Here is an 8475-nt window from a genome sequence, read left to right as displayed (position 1 = left end):
GCAAAAGTATACCGAGGCACTGAAGTCTTAAAACAAACCTAGCAACTTGTCTATGAATAAACACAGATTTGCCTATTTCAGCCCTGGATGTCAGGTGTGTCTAAGATTCCCATTGCACACAAGAGAATTGCTGGCTGACAAAACTGTTTTGTTAGTGCTACTCCTAACTTTTATGCATGCATTCAGAGACATGGCACAACAGAACAGCAACCCTTTACTAGACAAGTAGGTCGAAAGGCCTGTAACATGGAAAAACCCTACAGTTTTCTGTTGAACAAGCATGAAACTGGCTCTGCAGGCCAATATGTAAGCAAACACGGTGCCAACATCAAATCAAAAACTGCTGTGCATCAATTGCAATCATGACGCCTTATTGTCTACATATAACAAATTCCCACTCATAGTCCACTAACACAACTTTTAACTGGAGTTTAAGTTGTAACAAAAAGGGAAGAACTAAATGGCACAGACAGCTTTTTTTATTGTGAAATGAAAAAACAACAGTACTGCTTTTATTCATTCATGATAAGTTACCTAGAGATTAAACTTGTTTGCACTAAAATATGTATTTTGTAAACAGCAGAGCAAATAATCCTTTCAATCTAACGAACATCCCACAGTAAAAAAAAAAATTTTTCAAACAAGCTTCATGACATCACTCCTGCATATGCCTGTGGACAAGCAGGGTGTTGTCATGGAAAATTAGTATGGCCAAGTGAGCTTCCACCAAGTCCTGATAGGGCCAACCGCACACGCTGCAAGTGGGTTGATGGCTGTTACCAGCAGAATGTTGCAGAGTTCAGGAAAATTTTAATTGTAAGATACCATGAATGTTCAGTCTGTTAAGTGACCAGTAAACTTTAAACCACAATAACCCCTCCCCAGCCAGTTCAATGCTAGATGCTGGAATTTCTGCCCTGAACAGGCAAAGAGCTGACTGATGCTGCATATGACATTACGTCCATAAACAACTTTAAATGAACATAGAAAAAAAAATATGTTTGTTCTTACTTTACACTATCATCCGACGTCAAACAGAACAAAATTCATACTTTATATACACACATTTCATGAATTTACAAAGAAAATAAAGGTTGCAAACATTAATTCAGGCTGCTAACAGATTGGTTTATGCAACTTTATTGAAGAAAAAAAATGACTAACAGAGCTATTAGTTGATCAGTCATCCATTGACGCTTGAATTGTTTTATTCAGTGCTATATTAACAGTGTTTTGGAAGACAGATCAACTAATAGCTCAGCCTCCACAAAAAAAAAAAAAAAAATCTTGATGAGAAAATTACAAAAACATTTGATCCTATCTTTGTTACTCAATGGGGGTTCACCTTCCAATTCCAATTTGTCATATTTATTGACATGCATAAAATACATTACTTCTGTTCCGCTATATAAATTTCACCAACTTGCCACCCAAACATCAGTTATGAGCATATAGTACATCATGAAGTCTGAAATAGCTGAAGAAATTGACCAGAACATCCAGAGCATTTCCATGGTCCTGTTTTCTACAATGAGACAACTGGGCATTTTGTTTTGTTTAATTTATTTCTGCTTAACACCTTCCCCTCCCTAACCCAAACCAGATGCGCTAATCTTCACCATTTCAGTGAGAAATGAAAGATGGGTTCAGTCTCATAACCAAGTTACGGTGAAGACATTGGCCACATTTTAACACATGCTCCTTTGATACAATTTATGAATCTTGGGCAACTGTATTCTGGCAACTAGACAGTCTAGAGCAGTTTCTGTCCGATATTGAGCTAAAAGTCTTCCCATGAGAGCATGTGTATGAAGGGAGGCAGCACAAAAAAAAAAAAAATTAAAATAAAAAAAAAAAATAGAGAGGGGAAGGTAAGTAGATGAGGTCTGAAAGGGAGGGAAAACAGTAATTTAAAGTTTATTCCAGCTATAATGCAGGTTTATTCAGACTTGAAGGTAGCATCACATAGCATATTTCTGAGTCCATTCCCGGGCTATTCTGTTGTACCTGAAACAAACAAAGTAAAAAGTTATGTTTGAAAAGGCAAAACAATAATCAAACAAAGGAAACAAAAAAATTCACTGCAGAAATAAAATCTGATTATTACTGTGACAATTAGCTTACGGTCTAGAGCAGCTGGAAAAGGCAGAGCTCTCTTCCCTGTGTTCCAGTACTGGAGCCATGAGACACTAATAATTTTATGGCATACAAGCCTAGTATTCATCATACACCTTTATGTTCACAATTTACTATCTGAGGAGAGCAGTTTGGAATTTACCACATCTGCTCATAAAACTATATGTACACTACAAATTTACAAGTCTTGTCTCACTTCTTGCTTCCACTACTACTACTGTTCTATGTGCAAGTTCTCACAGGCAAGGGGACAAACAAGGGTACATTTTGTGCAAGTTTTTGTATGCTGCTAGCATATGACAACTCTCTTTTGGCTTCATTAGTGTAACATGCAAATTCTGGCATTTTACATGCAGAGCCACTGAGAATTGTGCACAAATATGACAATATAGTGCAGCACATGGAAAAAAATGCAGCAGACCTTTTTTTCCCCACAGCAATAAACGAAAATTTGCATGCAGTAGATAAGAGCCCATTTACTTCAATTAGCATGCAAGTTTTCTTTCCAGAAGAGCACTAAAAATGCATTAGTGGAAATAGGTCAAGAGTAGTAGACGGGGCACCAAATCACTTTGTTCAGGAGAGATTTATTTTGCAAACAGCACAGAATAGGGGTGTCAGCTGCTATGTGTGATGGTTGATAAATACCGTATATACTCGCAAGCAAGCCGACCCGCATGCAAGCCGACCCCCCCACTTTTACCCCAAAAAACAGGAAAAAAATGATTGACCCTCATGTAAGCCGGGGGTAGGAAACGCTGGCCGCGTGATCCCCCCAGTATGTCCCAGTATTGCTAGTATAGTGCCCAGTATAGGTAGGTAGTGCTCAGTATAGCTAGTAAAATGCCCCAGTATAGCTAGTATAGTGCTCAGTATAGCTAGTATAGTGCTCATTATAGCTAGTATAGTGCTCAGTATAGCTAGTATAGTGCTCAGTATAGCTAGTATAGTGCTCAGTATAGCTAGTATAGTGCTCAGTATAGCTAGTATAGTGCTCAGTATAGCTAGTATAGTGCTCAGTATAGCTAGTATAGTGCTCAGTATAGCTAGTATAGTGCCCAGTATAGCTAGTATAGTGCTCAGTATAGCTAGTATAGTGCTCAGTATAGCTAGTATAGTGCTCAGTATAGCTAGTATAGTGCTCAGTATAGCTAGTATAGTGCTCAGTATAGCTAGTATAGTGCTCAGTATAGCTAGTATAGTGCTCAGTATAGCTAGTATAGTGCCCAGTATAGCCAGTATAGTGCTCAGTATAGCTAGTATAGTGCTCAGTATAGCTAGTATAGTGCTCAGTATAGCTAGTGAAGTGCCCCAGTTTAGCTAGTATAGTGCTCAGTATAGCTAGTATAGTGCCCCATTATAGCTAGTATAGTGCCCCATTATAGCTAGTATAGTGCCCCATTATAGCTAGTATAGTGCCCCATTATAGCTTGTATAGTGCCCCATTATAGCTTGTATAGTGCCCCATTATAGCTTGTATAGTGCCCCATTATAGCTTGTATAGTGCCCCATTATAGCTTGTATAGTGCCCCAGTATAGCTAGTATAGTGCCCCAGTATAGCTAGCATAGTGCCCCAGTATGGGTGGGTAGGTGCTGTCCCTCCCCGCTCCCCCGCGGCTGCTGCTGCTATTACCTTAGGCGGCGCCGCTTCCTCTATCCCCGTCCTCCTCCGGTAACTCATTCACAGCAGCGCGCCTCTCGCTGCTGTGATGACGAGGAAACCATAGAGAGCGGCTTCCTGTAGCGCGATGCCGTTACTATGGGAACCGCTCTCTATGGTTTCCTGCGTGAGTTACCGGAGGAGGACGGGGATAGAGGAAGCAGCGCCGCCTAAGGTAATAGCAGCGGCGGCCGCGGGGGGAGCGGGGAGGGACAGCACCTATACACCCACCCATGACTCGCAAGCAAGCCGACCCCCCAACTTTTGGCCCACTTTTGGGGGGTCAAAAATTCGGCTTGCTTGCGAGTATATACGGTAAGTCACTCCTGAGCAAAGTGGATCAGTGCCTCATCTACCGCCCGGCCATGAATGCAGAAGAAGAGCCACGTGCCCCAAAAGGATGACAATGCCCTGTCAATCTTCTGGGTGGCGGGGGGGGGGGGGGGGGGGGGGGGGCAGCAGACCACTGAGGGAAGCTGCAATAGGATCCTTAGGCTTCCCTCCTTTTAAGTATCTGATTTTGTACTCTGACTTTGGCTCGGAAAGCTTTGTTGGTGGGGAGAAAAGGGGGGAGGAATCACTTGTGTGCTGAGTTGTGCAGCCCTGCAGCAAGGCCTTAAAGCTGCAGTGGCCTACATTGTCAAAAATGGCCAGGTCACTAGGGGGTGTTTAAGCCTGTGGTGCTCAATAGGTTAAATACTGTAAAATCAGAATAGCCGTCACTACATGGGGACTTTAACCAGTTAGACACGAATTAAAATCTACGCTGTTTTGATGCTTATCTGTTTGGCAGGGCACCGCGGGTTCTCGCCACTCCCGCTGTCTCACCGCCACAGCTCACACGCCCTGCTGTCTCCAACGGCAGAACCATGTGAGCAGGTCAAAAGGCAATTTCATTAGAAAGATAGACCCAGTCTATCAATAAGCTACTCCCATTGGCTTACATTAATAGACATGGTCAGGAGCCAATGAAATGAAAGCGGCTCATGACCAGCTCACAGGAACTCAGCTGTCAGACAACAGAGTGGGCGGCTGAGGTTCCTGGCATGGACGGTGGTTGCAGCGATTCGCTAGTTTCTGGTACCACCAGTCTCTGGTCCTTAAAATGGATCCAAATTAAAAATACAAGATTTCAGAAATCATATCCATTTTCTAACTTATAATAAATAGCAGCCTTTTTTCAGCTGCATGATGACAAAATATTTAACATTTATTGGAGGAACCCCTCCCTTCCTTTCATATTGCTGGGACAGAATCCAGCAGACTGGTGGATGAGATAAAAAACAAAAACAAAACACAGGCTGCTACTGATGTCACAGGGGAGGTGATCTCAGCTTGTGTGAGATTTCACAGATGACTGTGAGGGAAGATAGTTAATGACAAACACACCCATGATCTAAAACCTCTGACTAAGCTCAGAAGTAATGGCTGCCACCTGTATAACCCTAGTTATGAAAAGAGAAGGGTGAAAAGCATGCACTGAAATGCTCATAGGCTTGAAGGAGTGTTTATCTTTGTATGTGTCAGAGTGGTGCAACTAAATATTTTGAATTAAAAAAATGTTTTGTTTGGGTCTGCTTTGAGGGGGCAGAGACCACTGCTACTTAACCCCCTTGGCGGTATGAAAAATACCGCCAGGGGGAAGCGCAGCAGTTTTTTTTAATTTTTTTTTTTTAAATCATGTAGCGAGCCGAGGGCTCGCTACATGATAGCCGCTGCTCAGCGGCATCCCCCCGCCCGCTTCGATCGCCTTCGGCGATCTCCGATCAGGAAATCCCGTTCAAAGAACGGGATTTCCTGGAGGGCTTCCCCCGTCGCCATGGCGACGGGGCGGGATGACGTCACTGACGGGGGGACGTCATTGGGAGTCCCGGGCCACCCCTCGGCGCTGCCTGGCACTGATTGGCCAGGCAGCGCACGGGGTCTGGGGGGGGGGGGGGAGCCGCGCGCCGCACCGGATAGCGGCGATCGGGCGCGCGGCGGCGATCGGGGTGCTGGCGCAGCTAGCAAAGTGCTAGCTGCGTCCAGCAAAAAAAAAATTATTTAAATCGGCCCAGCAGGGCCTGAGCGGCACCCTCCGGCGGCTTACCCCGTGTCACACACGGGGTTACCGCCAAGGAGGTTAAAGTGATCTAAGCAGCTCCTGGCTTCAAATAGCTGAAAGGGCTGCCATGTTTCAGGAGTTCAAAAACTCCTGCTGCTTTTACAAGGTCTTATCCAGGCTAGGTGTGAAATTCTTCAAGTGCGTCTTATGTTTTCTGTTTGAAGTACAATGGGGAAGGCTCAGGGTTTGTTTGTGGTCAATTAAGTCTAATGAGGTGATTTCTTATCAGCCTTCCATCATCTGTTCATCTCCGTCCGCAGGTCCTTTCACGGACGCAAGAAGTGTATATTTTAACCCTTAAATGTAAAAAGATGAGGTAAAACGAAAGGTTTTTTTTAATAAACCACATTTTTAGAATGCATTTTTTAATTTGCTATAGAGCTGAACTGGGTGTTAAAAATGATGCTCGGTTCACTTTAAGAGGTTAAACAATGCCAATTGCCTGGCTGCTGTTCTAATTTTGACATCAGTGATGTCTGAATCACACCTGCTTCTTAGAATTCTAGCCTCGCTGCCCTTTCCTAGCAACAGAGCAACTGGGAAGGGTTGATGCAGCCTCCTTTACCACTTGTCTTTAAGGTAAAGGACTAGGCTTTTCATGATCCTAAAGCTATGTACCGACCTGGTGATTTTCCCAGAAAACCGGCAATATTTTACACATCGCCATGTGGGTACAGAAGTACGATTGCGAACGGCACGCAATGACTAAAGACCGACATGGCGGATGGGATCTTTAAGATCTGACACCACACAAAGTACCATAAATCGCTGGACTCTTGCTCGCGTCGCCATGTACGTCGAGTGACCTCACACTTAACCACCAACAGGAAGAGGAGCCGTTGTCAGAGGGACGTCGCAGGACCCATCGAGCAGAGACACAGCTTTAGTGGGAACTGCCAATAACCAGCTGATAACAGTTTTGACAGCTGTTGTCAGTATTTAGTTCTGCCGACCACCAACAGCAGAATTCATTTCGTCAATCCAATACTAGTTTGTACAGGTATTCCTTTTCTGGCAATTCTGATAAATACAAGCAAACATATAGTACAACAAACAATTAACAGAAATGTGGACACCATAGTTTTTTTTTACAATATGCCCAGGGTTCCTCCTTAGTGTCACAGTTCAAGATACAAAAAGGCACAGCATTTTCAAATAATGGCCTTATACTCACTTTTCCCTATCTGTTTTGTAGATCCGTGCAATCTCTGGCACTAGAGGGTCATCTGGGTTTGGGTCACACAACAGTGAACAAATTGACAAAAGAACTAAAAAAAAAGAAAAGGAAAAAAAAAAAGGTTTATAAAATTGGCAGAGATAAGATTCACCTAGCAACACAAGACCAGCTTATTTTCCAGCATAAAAAAAAAAAAAAAAAAAAGAAACACCCACATTGCTAATCTAAAACACTGCCAAACATAAGCGCTTCCCTTACATTCCCCAAGTCTAGTTTTCACCAACCCTTCATGTTAAAGAGAAACCAAGGCAGTTCCCTTGGGGGGTAAATGGGACAGAGGCATGTTCTCCTCCTCATGACATACCTCTGTGTCCACACACCGCCCCCCCCCCATATCCCCTCGAAATTAGCAACATTATTTATCGCCATCTCGGAGGGTAAATCGAGGAGAGGGATTCCCTGTTCAAAACGCCCACCAGGGACATTCCTGCAGGGTTTCCAGAGCTGCCGTTGGGCAGCTCCCTCTCCCTGGCCACACCCAGTTGCTTCCCGGCTTCCCTGCACGCTGGGGGAGAAAGCAGGGCTGTGGAGTCGGTCCAAAAATCCACCGACTCCGACTCCTCAGTTTAGGATTCCACCGACTCCGACTCCTCTAATTTGCATATTACAATTTTGTTGATTAAAAGTATGTAACATGAAATTCGTCTCTTAACTGCCAACGCTTAGGAATTTTACAAGACAACTGAAGTGAGAAGGATATGTAGACTACTATATTTATTCCCTTTAGACTAAAACTAGTCCTTGGTAAGAGTACTTGTAAAAGGTACAAACCGGAACAAAGAACATCTATCAGGCCCTAGGCAATGTAAGTGTGGGTACATGTAAGAATGATGTGTAGGTACTCTGCAGGGGAATGAGGAGATTGTAAACAGACAACACCTCTGTGTTCAATGTGGACAGCATTCTCAGTGGATTCCTGCAGCTCTGTGGGGAGTGCATATGTAGAGTATAGTACTATACATACCTGGGGCTTCCTCCTGCCACCTTCAGGATAATCAGTCCCTGTGTGTCCTCCTCCACCACCTGGATCTTCTGCTATGAGTCCAGGTACTTGAGCCAGTCAGGCATAGTGCGCATGCACACACTCCGCCGCCAGGAGCATACTACACCTGTGCAGCACTATTATGCAGGTGCAGAATGCTCCTGGCTGTGGGAGCGGCATGCGGCCGGACAGCGCTGACTGGCTGAATTACCAGGACTCATAGCAGAAGATCCGGGTGGTGGAGGACAGCGAGAGACTGATTAGCCTGAAGGGGGCTGGAGGAAGCCCCAGGTATGTATAAAACTTTACTTTTCATCCGTTTCAGTTACCCTTTAATTTGTAGTCACCAAACCAA

General features: G+C 44.1%; 1 long non-coding RNA gene across 1 annotated transcript; it reads right to left on the bottom strand.

The window, feature by feature from the left end:
- Positions 1 to 632: 632 nt before the first annotated feature.
- LOC137547303 (uncharacterized) lies at positions 633 to 7176 on the bottom strand. The gene is made up of 2 exons (XR_011026554.1): positions 7076 to 7176; positions 633 to 2007 (listed from the first exon to the last, which is right to left on the bottom strand). It is a non-coding gene; the product is annotated as an uncharacterized lncRNA (long non-coding RNA).
- Positions 7177 to 8475: the final 1299 nt, after the last annotated feature.

The sequence above is a fragment of the Hyperolius riggenbachi genome, chromosome 1, assembly GCF_040937935.1.
Source record: "Hyperolius riggenbachi isolate aHypRig1 chromosome 1, aHypRig1.pri, whole genome shotgun sequence".
In the NCBI taxonomy this organism is placed as follows: Eukaryota; Metazoa; Chordata; class Amphibia; order Anura; family Hyperoliidae; genus Hyperolius; species Hyperolius riggenbachi.
This window is presented reverse-complemented; position numbering and strand designations above follow the sequence as displayed.